The 23,468-nt window shown below is 40.4% G+C and overlaps 1 non-coding gene across 1 annotated transcript; it reads right to left on the bottom strand.

Moving 5' to 3' along the window:
- Positions 1 to 10,761: 10,761 nt before the first annotated feature.
- On the bottom strand, positions 10,762 to 10,868 carry LOC113253579 (U6 spliceosomal RNA). Its single transcript, XR_003315470.1, has one exon. It is a non-coding gene; the product is annotated as a U6 spliceosomal RNA (small nuclear RNA).
- Between the last annotated feature and the right edge of the window lie 12,600 nt (positions 10,869 to 23,468).

Raw genomic sequence — 23,468 nt, 5'->3', positions numbered from 1 at the left:
TAACTTAACGATATTCAAATACTGCCACACACTAGGCAAGAGAGAAAGGACAGTAGCTAACTTGCGCTTACACAGCCATGCAAAAGAAGACCGGAGGACTTACACTTAGCAGTCACGGAGTTCAAGAAAACCATGGAAACCAGGGACCTGTTCAAAACTGAACTTTTGTTTCAGCAAGGGAGAGAGAACAAAAAATAAAAAGACCTAAAGCAAAAAGGGCAAAGCTTTAAGACACCAGTCTGGCCACCTGGGCACCCGTTGGGATTTTGGGTGCTTAATGGCCTGTTAATATTTTGAATCACAGTCTGCAGCATGAGAAGACACAAAATACTCCCTGGGGTAGCCCCCATGCACTTAATGGATCTTTTACTTTCAGCTTCCTGCCGGGAAGTGTTTAATTGCATCCATGATTGAGATGATCATTTTTATTGTGTTCAGCCCAGAGCTAGGGAGAGGGGGCCCCTCCTTGGGCAAGTTTTGAATTTCAGGTTATTTGTCATCTCTTAGCCATCATCAATGGTGCTGTTACTGTCATCATCATTATCATCAGAATGGGAGTGTTGAGCTTGTAATTGCATGTGGCACTGTGCTAAGTGCAGTACAAGGAAGGCACTTGGTTCTTGCTGGCCAGACGTGCATAATCAAAACCTACTCCATGCCGGAGCAGACCAGTGTTACAAGTTCATGCAAGAACTTGAAAGAAAGGAAGATGAAAACACTGAGTAAGCGAGCAGGTCTTAGGAGGATTTAACTGCCTGGGCTCTGTGTTAAGACTACAAACTATCATCTGGGGACTTTTAGTCTATTTAAGTACTACCACTAAACTGCTAGGTTCCTGACACTGTCCTAAGTACTTTGTGTGTGTTATATATAAACTCCTTGCAACAGCCTTAAGTGATAAATGCCATGATTATGCCCAGCCCACTCACCAGATGAGTCCACGCTATGAGTAGGAAGCAGAATGAAGATGCTAAACCGGTCTGTCTGACCTCAGGGTCCATGGCAAGGTAGCATTTAAACCCTGAGAAGTCACTGCCACATTTCGTAGGAAGTATAACTTTGGGACAGACTTTGATTGCATTGCATTATTATTTGAAAATTTCAGTTAGCACTGTGTTTATAATGATATAAAACCCAGCTAAAAAGACAAAGTGAGAAAGAGCAAACAAGAATGAAAGCAGTTGATTAAGCGTAGTAACTTTTTTAAAATTAGCTCCATAACATTTTTTTTAAGTGGGCTCCACACCCAGCCTGGAGATCTATGTGGGGCTTGAACTCATGACCCTAAGATCAAGACCTGAGCTGAGATCAGGAGTTGGATGCTTAACTGACTGAGCCACCCAGGTGCCTCATATATTTTTATTAATATCACAGTTTTTTTTTTTTTTTAAGGTTTAGAAATGGTTGTGTATTGTGTACTGAACTGGAAGGAATGTGCTACGTTGGGTGAAGGTATGATCCTATCTGGGTGCTGAGTGAGTTAAAACTTTTTGATAATTTAGATAAGTGTCTCGTCTATTTGAATTCTGATTATTTGTAGGCACACTCATCCCCTATTGCATTTTTGACTATTTATTAGATACTGGTTATCCCATTAATAGGATTCACTGGTTACATGTTACTTAAGGATTCCTTCTAAGTTGATACTATGTGTACTGATAATCCCATTTTCTCCCTCCTCCCCTCATACTTTCTCTCTTTCTCTCTCATAATTGCTCTTTGGGGGAGGTGGGTGGGTTGGAGGAGGAAACATGCCATTTAACCCCTTCTCCCTTCAATTTTCCTTTCTGAAGGATAGATTTATTTTTAATATAAAATTCTCCAATTCTTAATTTTATTAGGGCATTTGAACATGCAAAACGGTGTTACAAATCGTTCCATTATAGGAAATTCCTACTCTCATGGAATAATCCTACATGAAGAAGGCTCACTTTGGAGGGCCACTGAAAGTTCCTACAGTCCTCTCTCTACTCCTAATTAAAATAGCCCTCCTAAAATTGAATTGCTTCCGGCCAGTATGTTGGCTGTGCGTAGGTATGTTGGCTGTGCATAGGTTTCTTGCCCATTCATATAGTCTAAATGTATAATCCGCCACCCCCACCCCCAGTTACCTGCCGACACTCCATACTGGTTTGTTCTTGAGGGAGCTGCTTTTTTCTGGGTTTGGAGGCCATAAATACAGTAAAAGGTGTTCTAGCTTATGAGTCAGGTGAACTGGGTTCTCCTTCCAGCTGTGGCACTAATCAGGTGTGTGATCTGAATCAGGTAGTGACCCTTCCGTGCCTTTGTTTCCTCATCTGTAAAAAGAAGGAATGGCCCAGACATCTCAGTCCTTTCTCACTCTGTGGCTCAGTACTAGAGAGCAGATGCAGGGCTGGGGTCTTCGTTGCTCTCAGTTCACTGTTTACTGATTCACCCCTCTGGGGAGGCCCTTGCTAGGCCCTGGCTTGCCTGCCCCATGCCTGCAGGCTGTGTCTGCCTGTTTCAGAGCACAAGGTCCCCAGGGGCTCCTCTTTTCCTTCCTCCTTTGCATATGAAACAAGCAATCTGTTATGTTGGCAATCAGTTACACCTTGTGAACTCCAGGCTTCCTTGGGCACTGCCATTCTGAGGCTGTCCTCTCCCTCACCTGTCACCCATGATGGACAGTGGGGGGAGGGGCAGTGCTCCTGACCTCACTGGTGGACAGCAAGGAAGCTCTTGAAGATGTAATAGGATATGGCGGTGACAGCTGCTCACTGAACCCTCTGTAATCTCACACGTGGCTTATGATTGAGGGTCAGAATGTTGTGCTTGGCAAGGTCCTTTGTGTGACGGATGGTGAAGATAAATAAGTATGATGCCCAATTAGGAACACCATACAATTACCCTTGTCCATACTGGAGACACAGCTGTCACAAAATGGTTTCACCAGCAAGAGGGAGAAAGATGGGATTTTGTTTGGGGCTGTCATGAAAAAAAAAAAAAAATCAGCATCTTCCATATGATTTCATAACTCCTTATCTAAAGAGTATGTCCTAGCTCCCTGTTGCCCTCCTCACATGTGCATATGATTTTATTTCCCTTCAGTTTCTCTGAGAATTCTCCTATTTTAGTCATAGGCAACCATTTTTCCATTTTAAAACTCTCTGATCATCGTTTAATGAAGATTCTAGGGTATTAAAACAGGGCAGAGAATGGACTCATAGGTGGGAATCTAACTGGGATAACAAGTGACCGTGACCAAGAACCAGAGTATGAGATGTTCCCCTGCTCTGTGATCTGCCTATTCATCTGTGTAAACAGAACAAGAAGCCGAACGCAAACAGGAATCTTCTCCCTGGTGAGAAGTGACCACAAGAGGGCCCCAGGGAGCATAAGTCAATGGAGCTTCTGCAGATTGGCCAAGAGTCCTCTGGATTCGTAAACAGGATGAACAATACCATTCCACAACCTTTGGTGCAGAGGGGAATGTGATATTTAGTGGATCAAGGCCCATAAAGCTAAATAAAAATGTTTTATATTAGGTCATTAAACTGTATGTCATAGAACCTTTAAAACAGCACACAGTATAAATCAGAAGTTCACGTTTATAGGGTTGCTTTCATTTAATCGACACTATTGCGGCATTTGAAGCTTGGGTCACTCCTTACTTCTTTCTGGTTTAAAATAAGAGAATTTCTACATCTTGTTTGGTCCAGGAAGGAAACGTCTATCTGCTCGTGGGCTTCTGTGACGTCCAGCCCAGGGATCAGTCTCGGTGCTTCTCACAGTGGTCTCAGATCCTCGAATTTGAGTGCTCCATAACCACACACAGTGAACTTTGCCCACAGAGTGGAGGTGGTCAGCAGGGTAGTGATTCGAGAGGCTTAAAACTGCATTTATGGGTAATGCACACGTACATAACACACGGCTCCAGGGGCCTCTGAACCCGTAAAACCACCCATTTTAGAGTTTCACCGGTGCTCTTCTTCAATGGATAAAATACCTAAAAAGGCAATTACTTTTTGGCTCTTCTGAGACATGACTTGATTTAGCAGGTGCTAAATGGAAGACGTTGTACATGAAAGTGTATTCTGTAGGACTCAGTTTATACCAGATTCAAAAACAGACAGAACTTTTGATGCTACTGAATCAGACATTTCAAAGTGATGAACGTGGTAACTTTGATGGTGTGTATATTTTAGCAAACACACACACACACACACACACACGGACAAAAAACAAATAAAACCCAGCATAGTTTAGTGAGTTAGAAGCCATGAGAGGGGCTGCCATTGGTGCATCAGTGACTACAGTGGGGCAGGAGGGGAGCCTGGGGGTCAGCTAAGTCTCTGTCATCTGGGCACGGGCTACACCGGCGGTTCATTTTGTGAAGATTCTCCGAACTGCATATGCTATGGCTCGCGTACTTTTCTAGATCTGTGCTTTGCTTCAGTAAAACATATACCCCAAAAAAGTGCCCAATAAGTCTTAGTTGATCTAACTTAATTTGACTGGGGTGTTGGTCACAAGTGTGAAAATTAACTCTATTCTCCTGTTCCTGCAGGTATTTGGGCAGAGATAATTGAATAAAATTATGTCACTGCATAATATTTCTATTATTTCCTTATTGCAAAAATTGAATTAGTTTTAAGGAAAATAGGGCGAGATTTTGTCGGCATTTCAACCGCAACGCCGCCTACTCTCTATAGCTGCTTTCCTTCCGTGAAACTGTAAAGCATGTGCGGCTGTCGCCGTCAGTGCACTTAGTCTGTCAGCTGTGAGCAGCGGGACACGTATTCTGCTTCCCTCAAAAGTTCTGCCTCCGTGTCGTGCTGAGGAAGAGTGACTGTCCTTTTGTCCCGCAGAGGCCGGGGAACCATCTGAAGGGATGCTCTGCATCTGTATCGTGGGAAGCTTGAACAAAATAACCTATATGGCCCCCTTCATAATTCCCAAATTCCGATTCTTTTATTCCCCTATGTGTCTGTATGTGAATTTTCAAACTGACTTATGAATATGGGTCCTTATCTCTGGATCGGTTTCTTGTTCAGTAATTTTGTGAAAAAAGTCACAGTGGTTACGCAAGAACACCAGCGCTCTTAGACACTATTCATTTTCTAGCCTTGCCATAATGAGTTACCATGGATTAGGAGGCTTAAAACCAAAATTTATTCTCTCCCAGTTGTAGAGGCCAGAAGTCCAAAGTCAAGATGCCAGCAGGCCCACTCTCCCCCAAAATCCACAGGAGAGAAAACTTGCTTGCCTCTTCGAACTTCTGGTAGCTCCTGGTGATCCTTACTTAGCATTTCTTAGCTTGTAGCTGCTTCACTGCAGTCTCTGTGTTTGCCTTCGCATGGCTTCTTCCTTGTGAGTCTGTGTCTTTCTGTGTCCTCTACTCTTTTTATAAGGACATCAGTCATTGGATTTAGGGCCCACCTGAACAGGATGATTTCATTTCGAGATCCTCAATTACATTCACAAAGACTTTATTTCCATATAAGGTCACAGTCTGAGGTTCCAAGAGGATATCAATTTTGGTGGGGACACTCTTCAACCCACTATAGACACCTTCCTGAAAAGAAGATTTATTTATTTTTTTTTTAAATCAACCTTAAAAGTATGTGGTGGAGCTTGCAATAGATGTAAAGTGAGTGGTTAAGAGAATGGAGTTTTTTGACAGTTCCCAAGGGGGTCAGGGAGGGAGATTATACAGTCATCTCTTTGGACAGCATATTATTATTGTGCCCCTGAGTGTGCCAGGCACTCTATAGGCACTGAGTGTAGAGTGGGGACCATAAAGGAACGGAAGCCCTCCCCATGGCAATTATGGTCCGGGGGGAGCTCAACATAACTTACAAAACACAAGAACAAATCCGTCACTGCAAATTGTTAAGGAGGCGATACAGCATACCGTGAGAGAGAATTGTGTTGGGAGGAGGTCCTGCTTCTCATTTGCAGGCCTGTCAGGAAAATTTTCTCAGAGGAAAGGATATTTAAGCTGAACCAAAAGAGTGGTAGGAATTAGCCACGTACACATTTGGGAAGACCATTCCAGGTGGGTAGAGTGGTGAGTTCAAAAGGCAAAAAGGAGGCCTCTGAGGCTACTGCATGATGATGAAGGCAGAGGATGAAGAGCGGGTGCAGCAAGCTTGATCACGCACTTGTGGCGGTTCACATTCAGGATTCGTGGGACCCTGCGATAGGACTTTCTGAAAGGTTGAAACAGAGGAGTAGCATGCTCTGAATGTCTTTTTAAGGTGATCTCAGGTTGATGTATAGAGAAGAGAGAGGGAGAGAAAAATGACACCCATGGTCTGAATACAGAACAGTGGCATAGGCAGCCTGGGCAGAGACCTGGCTCCCCAGGAAACATGCCATATGTATTCCTGTGGCTGCAAGTGGTCAGGAGGATTCCTAAAGGTTTATTTCCAAGGCTGAAGGCAAGCCTGACTCAATAGAGATGTGTACAGCTCCACTGTGTATAAAGACTTGACTTTTAAAAAAAGATGAAATGAAAATAATTTTTGACTGCATCTTATCTAAAATTAACAAAGGAGATTTTACCATGTATCTCTGCTCATTTGCTATGAAATTTTTGAATTATAATTTTGAATTATGTAGGTCCAGAATTTGATTTATGCAGATGACATTGATTACTGAGATGACTAGTGTCAGCTAATTAGGATTTGGAAATACTGTCACAAAGGATGGGAAGGGCCTCCTAGAGAAGGGCGAGTCTCTCAGACCTAGAAATATTGGCTTGTGGTGCCTCTGAACCAGCGGGGTACCCCGCCTCCTACCAGAAAGCTGTGTGGCACCTTCCTTTTAAATATCAGTTGAGGCAACCTTTGCCAACAGCCTTTGTTTTCCATCTCCAGAGGACCTGGATTTTGGGTGCAAAAAATGAAGATCGAGATGAGATTAGATGTAAGGAAAGATGTCTCCTAACCATGAAAATAATACACCATTTAACTTGTTATTAGAAACCGGTTACATGCATGCAATCGTTTGAGCCAGTAAACATGTCTGCATCTCTCCCACTGGATTCCCTAACATGCTACCTCTTCCTGCTCCCTATGCACTTGGCTGGGGGAAGGCTAACATTTGACTATGGCAAATGAGTTCATTTCCTTGGCAGACAACCACATGCTCCTCACAGCAGAAGTCCCCTCATCTGAAGGATAACTAATGTTGTGAACACATCTTCTGTTCCAACCTGAGCCCCTCTTCCCTTAAGAAGACCGATAATCCTTACAAATTACATAAAAAGAATCTGGGTGCCAGAGGTGGTCCGGGGCAGAGATGGCCTTGGCAGAGAGCCCCAGCGCCACTGCCCCGTCTGCCTAGTATTAGCCACATGAGTAGGCTGCCTCCATCAAAATCAATAGGACCGTATGGCAATGTTCGGATCTGAAATTATTTCAAATGGGTTCCTGTATAGTTACAACTCTGTACTTTTGCAATCTCCGTGATTTCAATTTGGAAAGTCGTTCAAGTGCGTAATTTAATGTTGGGCTGTTCCTTCTGTTTTTCTGTCAAGCTCACAAAATTCTAAAAATAATGTTATCATGAAGCAAACTTTGTGCTTAACAGGACACTGAGGGGTTTATAGTACTATTTGCTCCGAGTATGAAAGATTGGTCAGATTTGACTTGATCACCACAGCTCTGGGTTTTATGAAGACAAGTCGTAGTTTTGTGAAGTTAACTTTTAACTCTCAGATTATGTCTTACCTCAAAAGAGAAAAGCTAAATTATCGATGAACATACAACTGGCCATTGTCCAAAGGCAAGGTGGGGAGGACTTCACTGAGGAAAATGTCACTTACTAAACTCCCAGTGACTCTCCTCATTCATGCCTATTAACCCCAGATTCTTCTCCATGCATGATGGTCTCCTGACCAGAGAAGTATCTCAAATCACATTTTAGAATTAGGCAAAGTGCATTTTCAAGCTGTGTAGGTACATGTTTTAAAGAGCTCTAGAGTTTTTCAGGGCTTGTTATAAAAATATTTCCTTGTCACTCACCTCAGCTCTTTTCCTCTTTAGAAGTAACCACATTGAAATCCTGATTTTTATGACATTTTTCTCCATATCTCTAAGTAACATGCTTATATTACTCCTTTTTAAAAATTTTTCCATTTGGGGCATTATCTACTGACCTCCTGCTGTGACAGATACAGAACTGACTTTTTTAAATACCTCTTCACCCATTCACCTCTACCATATATGTGCCCTGTTCTCATTCTTGGATGGCCAATAAAGTTCTATCTTAATTTTGTTTAAATGAGTATTCAGTGTTTATAATATGGAATCAGAGTATACTATGGTTACTTTTTGCCATTTGTATGGTTTTGTTTTTCTGTTTTCACGTACTTATCTTTTCATTATGAGCATAAGTATCCCTCCAGTTATCCAGGTTTATCTGTCATTGTTTCTTCCCGAGCTACTCTCTCCCAGAGACTCTTGGCCTGATCCAGTGTGGAATGGTTGACTCCTGCACAATGAGCAGCACTGTTATCCCAGGACCCTCTTTCACTACTGTTCTGAGAATCCCTCCACTTTCCCTTCTACATTGCAGCCCCCATTTCCTAAAGCTCATGCTCCCTTTATTGTCTGACTTTTGGTGGATTATATCGTTTAGCAGCTTCCTAAGACAGGGTTCATGGAAGAAGGGAGAGTTCTATTGCATGTCAGAAAATGTTTTTAGGGGCGCCTGGGTGGCTCAGCTGTTAAGCATCTGCCTTCGGCCCAGGGCATGATCCTGGCATTCTGGGATCGAGCCCCACATCAGGCTCCTCCACTGGGAGCCTGCTTCTCCCTCTCCCACTCCCCCTGCTGTGTTCCCTCTCTCGCTGGCTGTCTCTCTCTCTCTGTCAAATAAATAAATACAATCTTTTTTTTTAAAAAAATGTTTTTATTCTTTCCTCTCACTTTATGGGTAGTTTGGTTGGGTATAGAATTCCTATTAAGGGAAGGTTTTCCTCCAGAATTTGAGGGTATGACTCTATTGTTTTCTAGCTTCCAGAATTGCTTTGAAACATCTGATAAGTTCTGATACCTGATCCTATTAGGATCTCTGTCTCTTTGTTTCTCTTTTTTGGGTACTTCCAGGATGTTCTCTTTTTCTACAGTGATCTAAACTCCCATGATAGACCTTGTCATGGATGTTTGTCATAATGTGGGTATGGGCCTGTTTAATCTGGATTTGTACCCTTCAGTTCTGGGAGATTTTCTCGAATTACTCCATTAATAATGTCTTCTCTTCCAGTATCTCCATCAGCTGTCCTCAGGACTCTTTTTATTCAGTGATTGAAGTTCTAGAACTAATCTTCCTAATTTTGTTTCCTTATCATATTTTACATGTTTTTGTCTCTCTGCTTTAATTTCTAGACTGTTTTTAAATAATTAAATTATTTATTATCAATAAATAATTGTAAAAATCCAAAATGTAGCCATGATGAATTAGACATGATATTCAACACAGATAGAATTCGGAAGATCTACCACTGATTGTGCCATTATGGGTAGCACAAAATCTGTCTGTTGTCACCATGAGTGAAATAATTATTGCAGATCAGAGGTTAGGAGAACACTGAGCCATTGTATAACCTCAATGGTAGGCTGGAATGTAAACGAGGAATGCCTAGAAAAGAGCAGGCATGACTTTAGTAGTCCTTCATACCAAATTATCATCTCCAAAGGGACATGAAGACTGTACTTAAAAAACTCTGAGTTCCAGAGGGTGAGACTTGGCCATGGAAGATCCCTACAGCTAGCATATTTGAGGTAAGACAAATTATTCATCATGGCTCGGAGTGGTCTATCCGACTGGGGAGCTGGGCTCATAAGGACTTGTTTAGATTTTAAGGGCCTCGCCAAGTAAGCTATTGTTAAGGACTTTATGTACCAGAGTAAGGAATTGTTGCATAAATCAAGAAAACAGTACTAGAAACCCAAATCATACAGACAAGATAAATCGTAGAAGTGAAGGCATAAGTGATCCTAAGCCTCATCCTCAGACACCCTAATTCCTTGATTTATGGCAATGTGACTAATTCTAGACACACTAGCTTGTAAGCCTGAACACTTTAACCTGTCTGGTCAGCCTTGTCTCAGGACTGGGAAGGGTTGATTCTGTGAGCTGAAAATTGTCAAAGCCACAGCTGGATGGGCTGGGAAGAGGCAGACAGGGGGAGTTTTGAGCATTTTCAGATCTTCATGACTACCCATCACTTTCTCCACCAAATATCAACCAATATTTTTCCTTTAACTTACCCTGTTCCCTTGTTTTCATAGATTGTCCTCTTCTCTATTTTTTAAATCTAATCTTAATAGTTTTAGTTCACCTACACTTCATATTTTTTCTCTTACTTTGCAAATGTTGCCTGTTTCCTGTGGTAAGCCAGAATTCTTCACCTCTCCTCACCTTGAAATTGTAACTTAATCCAGAAATCTTCCCAAGATTTACAAAGAGAATAACTTGATCAGTACATCCCGGTTTTTTTTAGAAATCATGTGCATGTCTTTTAAATGTTGTCTCCCTTTTTCCATAGTAGCCTAAGTAGTCTTCTTGAAGGAAAGGCTATCTTCTCTCTCTCTTTTTTAAAAGATTTTATCTATTTATTAGAAAGAAAGCAGAACAAGAGAGAGACAGAGAGAGAGAGACAGAGAGCAGGAGCAGGGAAGAGGGGCAGAGGGGGCAAACAGCCCTGCTTAGCAGGGCGTCTGCCTTAGGGCTCAATCCCAGGACCCTGGGATCACTACCTGAGCCAAAGGCAGACTCTTTTTTTTTTTTTTTAAGATGGAATGCTTCACGAATTTGCGTGTCATCCTTGTGCAGGGGCCATGCTAATCTTCTCTGTATTGTTCCAATTTTAGTATATGTACTGCTGAAGCGAGCACCAAAGGCAGACTCTTAACCAACCGAGCCACCCAGGCACCCCCTATCTTCTCTTTATTATGCCACTCAAACACCTACACAGACCCAGCATGGGTACACCAGCACAGTGAGCATGTCTGGCTCCGTCTGGCCCTATCTACAAACTTGAGTGGAGCCTTCACCTTCCTTTATCTTACCTGCCATGAAAGAGTCATCTCAGGAAGGAATTAGAGTACAGTCCTTAACAAAGTTGTTACCTCTCCGAAGCCCACCAGACTACATCAGCTGAAGTCTCTGGTATAGTTTGGGATTGGTTAACCAGGAGATGCCTGCCCATGGGTGACCACACTTTCCCTGAGGTTGAGTCGTCTTTGGCAGGATAGAACAAATACTTAGTCTCAGGGTTAGGGCTCCTGACCAAAGAGAGCTCAGAAAGGCAACCCATGCCAGGGTCTGAGCAAAGCTGAGAGTCTAGATGGTAAGAACATACTTCATTCTCTGTTGTGCACGGCATTGTCTCCTAAAGTCTCTGCCCTGCTTTTGGTTGTAGGCACTATTGATCATTAACTTCACTTCTGGATCCCTTCCCTCTCTGGAGAATGGGGGTTGGGGCTGAAAATTCCAAGCTTCTAATCATGGCTTGGTCTTTCTGGTGACCAGTCCCTATCTAGAAGCCCACCAAGAGTCACCTCATTAAAATAAATGACATTGATATCACCCAAGAAATTATAAGAGTTCTGGAATTCTGCATTAGGAATCAGGATCAAAAACCAATTTTAAAATAAAAGATGCTCCCAGTACTCTTATCACTTAAGAAATTACAAGGAACTCTATGCCGGGAACTGAGGGCAGATATATATAGATATACAGATATATAGATAGACATATATCTATATATATATATGTGTATATATATGTGTATATGAATGTGTATGTATATGTATGTGTGTATATGTGTGTGTATTTGCAGGTGTATATGTGTGTATTGTTTTCTATTATTTCACCATGAGAGAGGATGGTTTTATCTAACTAGGAATGAACAATTAATGTGTTAAATGGAGTAGATAGTTTTTTTAATACTTTTTTTTTGAAGATTTTATTTATTTATTTGAGAGAAAGCAGAGAGCATAAGTGGTGGGGGTGGGGAGGGAAGAGGCAGAAGGAGAGGGAGAAGCAGACTCCCCGCTGAGCAGGGAGCCCAGTGTGGGGCTAGATCCCAAGACCCTGAGATCATGACCTGAGCTGAAGGGAAACACTTAACCAACTGAGCCACCCAGGCACCCCAAAGTAGATAGCTTTCATGGAGATGACATATCTAAAATATATTACAGAGTGGGAAGCAATAGACTAAGGCAATAGAGATGAGAAATGTTCTTTAGAAATGAAATGCATACCAGTTCCTCAGCTTTATTCCTTCCTTTCCTCAGTAGAGATCAGTCCAGACATGGAACACCATTGTTTGGATCAAATGTTCATGGTTGGGGGGTGCCTGGGTGGCTCAGTCAGTTAAGCATCTGCCTTTGGCTCAGGACACAATCCCAGGACCCTGGGATAGAGCCCCACATCCAGCTCCCTGCTCAGTGGGGAGCCTGCTTCTCCCTCTCCTCATCCCCCACTCCTTCTGTCTCTTCCTATCTCTTTCTCTCAAATAAACAAATAGAATCTTTAAAAAAAAAATGTTCATGGTTGGGTCTAACACTAGTAGGTCTGGATCCACTACCCCACCTCTATACACACTCATAATAACATTTTTATACTCTTCAGTATCTTTTTATGCACATTATCTCATTTAATCAGGTGGAATATGTTGAGCTTCTAATATAATTTTCATTTTAAAGATAAGTACATGGAATGACAGAGAAATAAAGTAACTTATTCAAGGTCATACGATGCTGAGTCATCAAATTCTGACCTATGTTGATCGTAATAAATGATCAACTGTTAAACACTCACTACAGGCACCATATAAATTCTTTATTTTAAAAAAAAATCCCAACAGCTTTAGCAAATGGGTAGTGATAATTATTCCTGCTGTATAGAAGAAAAAAGAGAGAGTAAGTAATTTGCTGAAGTCACATAGCTGGTCAGTGGCAGAGATTGGACTTAAATGTAGATATGCTTGCCTCTAGAGTCTGTGACCTTAACCATTACACTATGGCTTGTTTCCTTCTCCTGATGTCTAGTGAGTTTTGCATAGTATGGTCACTTCCTTGTTGAATCCCATCTCTCATCTTAGTTGATTTTGCCATTTGTAGCATCATCTCCCATCTTCTCTGCTGGTCCACCTATGTTCCTTTCATATCTTGTTTTCCATATGCCTCACTCTCACCTGGCGTCCCAAAACACTGGACCCTTCAGCATTGTCTGTGTATATCTCTCTTCTTTCCCTAGTTATTTGGAAATATTTAAGGCATGAACAATCTTTATAAATTTTATATTTTAATTCTTTGCACTGGAACTGAGGTCTCCCAACTACAAATGCAGTCTTCTGACCAAAATCAGTCTCCAGAATCAGAGTCAGGAAGATTCAAGTTCAAGCCCTGGCTCTACCACTGATTAGCAAGATGACAGTGGCCAAGTTATGTTGCCTCTTTGAGCCATAGTTTACTCATCTATAAAGTGGAGATAATGGTAGTAGCCACTTAAAAGTCAAATGTGAGGAATATTCTAGATAACGTGTAAGAGATTTTTAACATAGTGAGTAGCAGATACATGACTTGATAATCAAATTTGTTATTAGTGTTACCATCATTATTAATCCTAATTAGGAAAGGAAAACTACCAGCTTTGGGAAAGACCCCACACTTGAAGTTTCTCTTGCTTAGAAAATCCCTGGGTATTTCATAAGAGTCTAATAATAAATAAGAGTCCTTCTCATATAACTCAAAATAAAAGGTATGTTCATCTATTTTGATAGAAGCCATCCCTAGGTATGATATTAGAGGAGGTAGGTGTGTTGTTCCAGCAATAATAGATTTCACCATCATGAGAAAGCAGTAAGGGATGGAAATCCATAGTGATTAGTTATGGCAATTAAAATCTTCTTCTCTTCGCTGTGTGGGCAGGCAATCTTTCCTAGTCCTTTACCCTCATTGAATTTTAAAAATTGTGCTATTCTTTTGAAAATAACTATGGCTGATCAACATTTTTTTATATGGTCAACAGAAACATCTCTTATTTGTCTGAAACTGCTTTGGGTTAATAAATTATTGGGATAAGGACTTAGAAAACATGACAACCAGTTTTGATGTGAAGCTGACAGCGTAATGAATAACAGAGTTTCAGGATCCTGCAACTTTGATTGCTTTTCCTCCTCCTATTTGCTTTGTTCATCTCCGAGAAGAAAATGATCCACATTTGTAATATCACCTAATCCTGCTGTTGGACATTAAACATTTATTTTAAACATTAAAACTGCTGAGCTTGCAAGTTTATGACCCACCAATACTTTTATTTATTTATTTTTAAATTTTAATTTCTTCATGTTGAAATTGCCAAATCCACTGATTTGAAAGAAAATGAGCTCTGGAAGATGTGACTTTTCATGAAGTGTAACCAAATACAGCTGGTCAGGAGAGCAGGGAAGGGGGATTTTGCTGGTGGTGCTGGCTGGAATGGCAGGGCTGAAAATGCACACATTTGTTATTGAATGCTTTACAGTTTGGTTATGTTTGGATTATGGTTTTTAAAATATCTTTGGGTTTTGAAAACCCAGAACAATGTATTCATAACCCATGGCCCATCAGTTTTATTGTGGCGTTCATTTTTAGAGAAAGAGTGGTTTTGCATTTGCAATGAATCGGCTGTTTGCTTTCCCAACTCTCCCACTTCATTAGAGTGATGCAGTTTATTCACCTAATGGTAAACATTTTTCCTCCCAATTCCTGGTCAGTGCTTGGCTCGAACTAGAGGGTTGCATTTTCAGAGTGTTGGTGTGTAGTCACAAACCAGTATAGCTTTTCGATTGATGAGGATGTGGTTTCTGGGATTTATAAGTACTTTTCCTGTGTAATTATGTCTGCATGCCCTGCCTCTCTCTCCCTCTTTCTTAATGAATAAAATAGAGAGCTATTATGAGGGGATCACAAGCTACTGTAAAAGCATTCAGTAGCTGTTACTGATATAAATTATTTGGTGCCTGTGGCCTTAGAAATAAAGTTCTTTCTCTTACCGGAGGCCGCTAAAATGCGGTGACACTTAGAAGATATCTTACCAAGTGTGCAGACTAAGGATTTCTGTGTGTAGTTTTACCGCCATGCCCTCCATTTCTTAGGCCAAGGTAGTTTGCATGCCTTCTCCCAAGATTGTTATACATGAAAATATAAGGATCACTGTATATTGATGCATCTTCTAGAATGTTGAGAGGCAATGAAAAGAGACAGGTGCAAGCTATATGAAAGATGATCTCCTGAACCCTTTGTTGAGATAAACGTACTGTAAATGGGAATGCACTGTGGTATATCGTCAGGCGGGTCTTTCAGATCTCTGGATGTAGAGAATTATATTGTTGTGTCTCTGTCATGTCAGTTTATTTTGTACTCACATGAGCAATTGCAGGGATGCACAAACTAACATATCGGTTATGAGAGGGCCCAAATGAGGGCCTACGGATGGATGAGTTTCAATAGCCAATAGCTGACAGGGCTGAGAGTCCTGAAGGATGATTTCATGGACTTGTTGCATCTTTCATGCAAAAAAGGATTCGACAGCTGTCAAAAGGGCAGACTGGTCTCTCGAATCTCTAGGGATCTCTGGGAAGAGTGTGTATATTTGGAGAAGTGATTACAAATACTAATGGGCTCTGAGAATCACAAATCAGAAAGCACGTGCTTCCGAGACTTCACTGCCCATAGGGTCGAATTCAGGAAAATTGGATTTTTAACAATTACTTTTTTTTTTTTTTTACTAAGTATAGTTTCTACCTTGAATAAAAAAGTATTATAATGGGAAAAATGAAAGCTTTAGCACAACAGGCAATATATCGGGTTTGGTTTAATGGTCTGCTTGGTTGTTGTTGATTTGCTTACTTTTTAATCATTCCCAAGTCATTAGAGAAGACCTCACTAATCCTTGCTTCCTTGATGTTTCTGTCTCTAAAGAATCACAGAAATAGGAACTATTCCTACCTTTGCTAAGTTACATATTCAGATTTTAATGCTTGTAGTTTTTCTTCTTATGGGATTAGAATATTGGTCTATGCTAGGGTCAGTGAGCAACACTGCTCTGAGAGGGAAGGGCCACAAAGGTGGCCCATACTGGCTGGGATGTTTGGGGGGGCATGTGGACTGTCCTGGTTAAAGAGCTAAGCTATATGAGTCAGCTCTTCTAAATGTTAGACACGGCAGGGACTTGGAAGTCACTTTGTCCAAGCTCTTCACTTTGTCCAAGGCATTTATAAAATGTTGAAAGCCAAGAAACCTAAATTCTCTTCCTGATGATCCCATCCTGACTGCATGGCCTTGGACAGCTAATCTTCCTTTTTCTATATATCATTTACTTTCTCTTGGCTGAGTGAAATACACTTATTTCAAAGAGTATTTAATAACAAATTTTTTACATAATCAAATAATCTTTTGCAGTTTGCTGTAATTAACTTTTTTCTTTTTTCCTAAATGAACATTATGTATGGTTCTTGTACTGAAGGGTATAGGGCAGTGGTTCTCAACTGGAGATGATTTGGCCCCTCCCACATGGGAGAGGCATTGGTTGGTAATGTCTGGAGATGTTTTTGATTGTCGTGACTGGAAGAGGAGAAGACAGAATACTGGCATTTAGTGAGAAGAGAACAGGAATGCTGATGCACTTCCTACAATGCAGAGGGCAGCTCTCCACAACAAAGAATTATCCAGCCCCAAATGTCAGTAGCGCCAATGTTGAGAAACCGTGGTCTAGAGGCGTGCCCTTTGAAGAATGCCACAGCATCCTTTTCTCTTTTCTTTTTTCTCTTTTTTTCTTTTTTCTTTCTTTTTTCTTTTCTCCCTTCTTGTTTCTTGTCTCTTCTCTTCTTTCACTTTTTCCCTTCTTGCCTCACCCCATCCCACCCTGCATCTTCTATCTTCTCTTTTCTTCCTCTCCTCTTTCCTCCTCTCTTCCTCTCTTCTTTTCTCTCCCCTCCCTCCCCTCCCTCTTCTTCTCTTCTCTTCTCTTCTCTTCTCTTCTCTTCTCTTCTCTTCTCTTCTTTATCATGGCTCTAAGAAGAAATCCAGTAAGAACTGGGTTCCTGTGAACTCCAATACAAATATGTCTCTGCAATTGATATTTGCAAAACAAACAAACAAAAAAACTTTAAAAGTTTGTGAAATATTGAAGATATTTGTAAGTAGTGGGTCCCAAACATGAAACCCTTGTATATCGCCTCTTACATAATTAACAACTGGCACAGCTCAGCAACAATCAATCAGAACTGATCCTGGCAGGAAGCATGCAATATGGCTTGCAGGCTGACGCCGGCAGAATTCAGACCTTACGTGGATGAACACCATAGACGACCAGGAAGACCAGCTGAAATCTGGAAGAGAGGGAAGATGGCTGTGGGCGGCCTTGGTAGTTGCCTTCTCTTTTTCACATAAACTCTCATGGTTTCTTGAGGGAAATCAGATAACGCAGCAACTCTTTGCACCCAGGAATTAGGCATTTTCAGACCTCATTGGTTTTCGAGAGCAGTCTGCTTAATCTTTATCCCCTGTTGCAAACAAATCACTAGACAGGCACTACCACCCAACAAAGGGATAAAATTTGTCCATCTATCATTAAGATAATTGTTATTGATTAGTCTCCTTGTAATTTTCTGCTTTTTGTTTTTAGATGTTGGTTATAAATCACACTCACAACAGGCACTGAGCCTGTGTTTGTGTCTATTATGTGGTCCTGATAAGGCTGGTCAGCGTTGTTCACCTTCCTGATGCGAGTGATTGAGATTGATTGAAGCGCTTTGCTTGTCCTATCCTAGACACTGTGTAATTAATGTTTCATTATGTTAATACATGCAAATGTGAGAGTGTGTGTTTGATTGGGAGGTGAGAGAACAAAAAGGGATTAAAGAGTTCACTCCAAAGTACAAATTAATTTATTGCATTGCTAACTGGCCTCTGAGGAATGGGGGAGTAGGCTTCAAAATGAAAGGAAAAAAACCACACAAAAAGAAAGAACTGTTGAATGTCTGTGTTTTTCAGCAGTGGGATAGTTAACAACTACAAAAAGGCTGTTCAGTCATATGATGGAAGCCTTGTCCATGCGGTGACTTCAGCAGTCCATGTCTCCTTCTGTAGAGAAAGAGTTTAGGATGAGGAAACCACAGGTTATTTACTCTTTACATATACAGGCATTTATACGTATGCAGACCCCATTAGAACCACACTGAAGTATTAATGCAGCACAGTGATCTTTCAGACGCAGTGAGTGGTTGCTTATAATGACTTCGTGACCGTATTTACAATGTATCCAGAAGGAAATTTCACCCCAAACCGATCATCCACAGGTCTGTCCCAATTATTTGGTTATTATCGCATGTTTTTTCCTGTTCTTCACAGGGATCATTTTGATTATTTCCTAATATATCATTATCTTTAAGTTCTGTGATTTACTTATCTATTGCCCTAATATTAGGTAGGTAATATGTTTCTATTTAGCTGGATTTGCTATATCAAACACTGTAATTAGCCTTTTTTATGTGCAGTAATTCCTGTTCTATTGAGTTCTTTTCTTTTTTTTTTCTTTTTTAAAGATTTTATTTATTTATGTGACAGAGAGACAGCCAGAGAGAGAGGGAACACAGCAGGGGGAGTGGGAGAGGAAGAAGCAGGCTCACAGCGGAGGAGCCCGATGTGGGACTCGATCCCGGAACGCCGGGATCACGCCCTGAGCCGAAGGCAGACGCTTTAACGACTGCGCTACCCAGGCGCCCCTATTGAGTTATTTTCTTGAGGTAGATTCTTAGGAGTGGATTTCCTAGAACCTAAATGTTTTTAGGACTTTAGGTATACATTGCTTTCTTTAGAAACCTTCCCACTCCCAGTATCTAGCATATAGAGACTTAATAAATAGTTGCTGATTTAATTAAGCATACTACGAAACTTCAATAATTTCTAACATTGCTACATTAAGGTTTTTTTTTTTAAGATTTTTATTTATTTGACAAAGAGAAAGCATGAGCAGCGGGGAAGGGACAGAGGGATTTGCCCCCTCACTGAGCAGGGAGCCAGGTGAGGGGCTCTATGTGGGGCTTGATTCCAGGACTCTGAGATCATGATCTGATCCAAAGCCAGAGGCTTAACTGACTGAGCCACCTAGGAGCCCCACCACATTATGTTTTTTAACTAATCACACCTTAATATGGATAAAAGTTACTGAATCTTATCTTCCACTAGGTGACACTAGGTTTGAAAATGGGAAATTGAAGAAAGGAGCATTCAGAATATGACTCAGCAAAGAAGGGCAGGGGTGGATGGCATTTGGAGAGGAGAGCTGTGACTCTGGTAGGAAAGCTTTGGGTATCCAGGGGATGGAGGGCCTGGAAGGGGCAGGTTAGAGAATGCCAGAATAAACACCATTGTTTCCTATCCAGAATTTATATACTAGAGGTATTATAGGGGCATCGTTATAAGATATACTTAACTACTAGTGTTACATAATTTTATTTATTTTGTTTAGTTTCTTTGCTTTCATTTCTGATGATTACTTCGGAGCAGGGGATGGGGTGGGGATCTGTGGCATGCCCATTTCTTTTCATACTCTATGGCTGCTTTCCTGCTACAATGGTAGTTGCTCTACAAAGCCAAAAGTATTCACTCTCTGACCCTTTACAGAAAGGAGAAGAAAAAAATTTTAAGAACGCAGATTCCTAAGAAACAGGAAACAGAAACTCCTAGAGAAACAAATCTGACAGTGAGAAATGGAGTCTGGAGTCAAAGATATTATTTCAAATTCAGACTCATCCATTGGACAAATTATCATTTATCATAGACTTCAGTCTCAGTTTTCTCCTCCCCCAAATCAGCATAACAATAATTTCATTGAGTAGCTGAAAATTAAATCATGTGATGGGTTTCAGTATTAGTCCCTTTGTTCTTCCCACCCACAAAGGAAAAGTTTCAAAAAACATCATGAGTGTCTCCATTATGTAGTAGTTACTTTGTATACTGTCCTGATGTGGTCAATTGAAGATCCGTTCACGCTATGTAAATTAAAAAAAAAAAAAAAGTATTGTTTATGAATGAAATTAATGCAACCAAAAATACCTCAATCTTCTATAAGTATCCCCTGCTTTTAGCTATGGTCCTGCTAAACTGTTAGTTGCTGATGTCAGCATTGACTAGAAAAGGTTTTTGAACATATTTATCCATGTCAAAGCATTAACCCACGACTATTAAGCAAAAGGGCATAGAGTTGTGAGTCATTGAATGTGATGGAGCAGGGCTCTCCCCTATGATCCCACCTTTCATGCTTCATTCTGCCTTTATTCTTCATGGTCAAAGCCAGTGGAGTTAACAGTGTCTAAGTGGCCAGAGTTCCTTCTACCATGACTCATGTGTCATTTTTCACAGTCACTTTGTAGACCGACAGGGAGGTAGGATACTTTTTGGTTCACAGTCCTCTTCACTGAGACTTACCACATTTTTAATCATTTGTTTTCAGTTTCTTTCCAGCTACATGCCAGTCTGATGAGCCTTGAGCCATCCCTTTCCAGTTACCACCAGAAAGTATTCCAGTACACACTGGCCTTTTATACCCACCCAAAAAAGTTTCTTTCTTTCTTTTTTTCTTCCTTCAAAGGAGTTTCCATTAATGAGTAACCAACATTTAGAAGAGAATGAGGCAATAATTCTCTTTAGTTCCAAATTTATCTAAAATCCCAAAGCATGACAGTATATTATGCATTTCAGAAATAGAAGTGTATATACTATATTTTCAATATAGTTAATTCTGAATGCTTCTAGTGCCTGACAGGATTTCTCACTATCAGATAAAAATACAGATTTTGAAAAAGAGTGTCAGTATGAACATCTGTATCATCTTTAAAAAAGGGATAGGTTGAAGACCATACATCACAAATTGCCTAAAACAATTCTAATGTATACATATTGTCCCGGCATAATTACAAATTGGTCCCCTTTCAGTCTCGGAAGTATCTTATGTGATGATCTAGTCATCGCACCAGTGATTTAGCTTGAAATTAGCCAAGAGCGCAACACACAAATGTCATAATTAGCCTGTTCTCATATCATATACATTTTTTGGTTACATTTTACTTTGTTTTGCATTGATGGTAAAAATGATTGACACACTCTGATGTTCAACATCAATCCCATTTAAAAGCTACTTTCAAAACCTTCACCAGCTGTGTTACTGTGTCTATATTTTGGAGATGCCCAAGCGGGCATCCATAAATTCCTTTAATGTGTGGACCTGGCCTGATCTTCTTTGGGTCCTGCTTGCTCATACGTGAGGGGCCACAGTTGTGTCCTGCAGCCAATGAACTATACTTTAGACCTAGCGGAAGGTAATTACTAAAGGAAGCTCAAAATGTTCGTTCATTTTTCTTCATTTTCCTTTGGTTCATGTCAAAGATAGTAAGAGATTCTTCTTCCCTGAGATGAACACCATTCAGTGTTTTTGTTTGTTTATTTGTTGTTTTTGTTTGTTTGTTGTTTTTGTTTTTTTAATGTGTGTTCGTCAGTGTAAAATGGTGAAGCCATTTTACACCAAGTGATTTTGGGTATCACAGAATCATTGACTTTATCCCTCTTCCCAGATTACATAGTCACATGTCCAAAAGATTTCAGTGCCTAAACCCTGTTTGACAGATTTCCTGAAATAATGGTAGCTTAGGCACAGTCTGTATCAAATATTTCAATTAATACCATGTGTTTTTTTCTGTTCCACCTCTGAGCTGGTTTGGCCCTACCTGGCTATGTATTCTACTTTTATATAGTTTGAGAAAAAGAAAGGGTTTGGATAAAAAGCAGAAAGAAGGAGTCTTAAATTGAATTAAGACAAAGAGCTAGATTTTCTGAGCCATGTGACCTTGATCAAGATAGTTCTCCTCTCAACATTTTTTCCTGCCTGCAAAATAAAGTTAACAATCTCTTCCTGCTTAACAGGATCAAATGAGGCTGCCATGTAAATTCTAGGTATGTTACTAGAAATATAAGAAAAAAATAAACAGAGAAAGAATACAATGTTTGTAAGCCACAGTGCAAACCTTCAACAAGTCTTAATGCAACACTAACCTATGACTGAAATGGTGAATAAGCCCAGCCCCAATTCCCAGACCAGCCTATGCAAGAGAGAATGGATCTGGCTGTATGTAAGTGACTTTGATTGTTATCAGTTCTTTTCATGTCTGTATCACTCATTCCCCTGGATACACAATAGCAAGGACGTGTTTTTCATATATATATTTTTTAAGTGGAGAGAAAAAAAGGATTGGAACAGTAAGAGATTTCATTTTTTAATTATGCTGAAAAGATAGTAACATGTTTGGCAATATGATTTAACATGCATAATAATTATGGCTTTTAAAATTACAGTCTTGGGGCACCTGGATGGCTCAGTCAGTTAAGCTTCTGCCTTGGCTCAGGGCATGATCCTGGGGTCCTGGGATCCAGCAGATGTTGTCAGGGTCCCTGCTCAGTGGGGGGTCTGCTTCACCCTCTCCCTCCACCCCTCCTGCCTTCTCATGCTCCTGGGCTCTCTCTCAAATAAAAAAATAAATAAAATTACAGTCCTGGCTTATAGCATACAAATCAAAATGTTATATAACATAGAATAACCCCCTTTTATGTTCCAGTGACATCTAATAAGTCCCTGGCTTTTCCGACCTGGAATTACTGTGAGGGTAAAAGATCTGAGGACATTAGGAAAGAACCCGTAAGAGGGGCAGAATAAAAAAGGAAGCAGACATATTTGTCTGGGGTTCTGCATATCGGGGAGAAGGTGTCTACAGCTGATGAATTATGGGGGAGCCCACATTTGAGATGGAGACCGGTGTGCTACACTCCGTAAACTCAGCCCATTTTCTGCTCTTGGTTTTGCTTGTCAGCTGAGAGTTGTGTATAAATTTACTTCTGAGTGTTTTATGATAACACTTGGACTCTTTAATGAATTTACAGTTTCTATCATTCCAGGGAACCTGCTGTTTATTATTTAGATAAATTTTAGGTTTTTACTATTTCTAAATGGTGGCATAGACTATCATTGCTTTGGTTCTTATGATTTTTTTTTTTTTAATTAGTGACAATATGAAAGAAATTTGTTAAAGGTCAAATAAGATAAATATATGAAAAGTAATTGGATAGAAGCTTATCCAGGAATGGTAAAAAGCAGTTAAACAACCACAAGAACCCACAAGTTACTGTTGGTGACACTGTGACAGTTCCCTAGCTCTGAATTATGTAGACATCTTTTATTGTTTTTAAAGCCACTTTACTGAGGCATGCTTGATATACAAAAAGCTGTGCATATTTAATATACACTAGATGAGTTTGGAGATAAACATCAACCTGCGTAGCTGTCCCCACCATCAATGCCATAAACATAGCTATCACCTCCGAAAATTTCCTGTCACTCTCTTTTTTATTTTTTTAAATTTTTTGTGAGTAAAAACATTTAAGATATGTATGGCC

The sequence above is a fragment of the Ursus arctos genome, unplaced genomic scaffold (genome assembly GCF_023065955.2).
Source record: "Ursus arctos isolate Adak ecotype North America unplaced genomic scaffold, UrsArc2.0 scaffold_17, whole genome shotgun sequence".
Taxonomy (NCBI): Eukaryota; Metazoa; Chordata; class Mammalia; order Carnivora; family Ursidae; genus Ursus; species Ursus arctos.
This window is presented reverse-complemented; position numbering and strand designations above follow the sequence as displayed.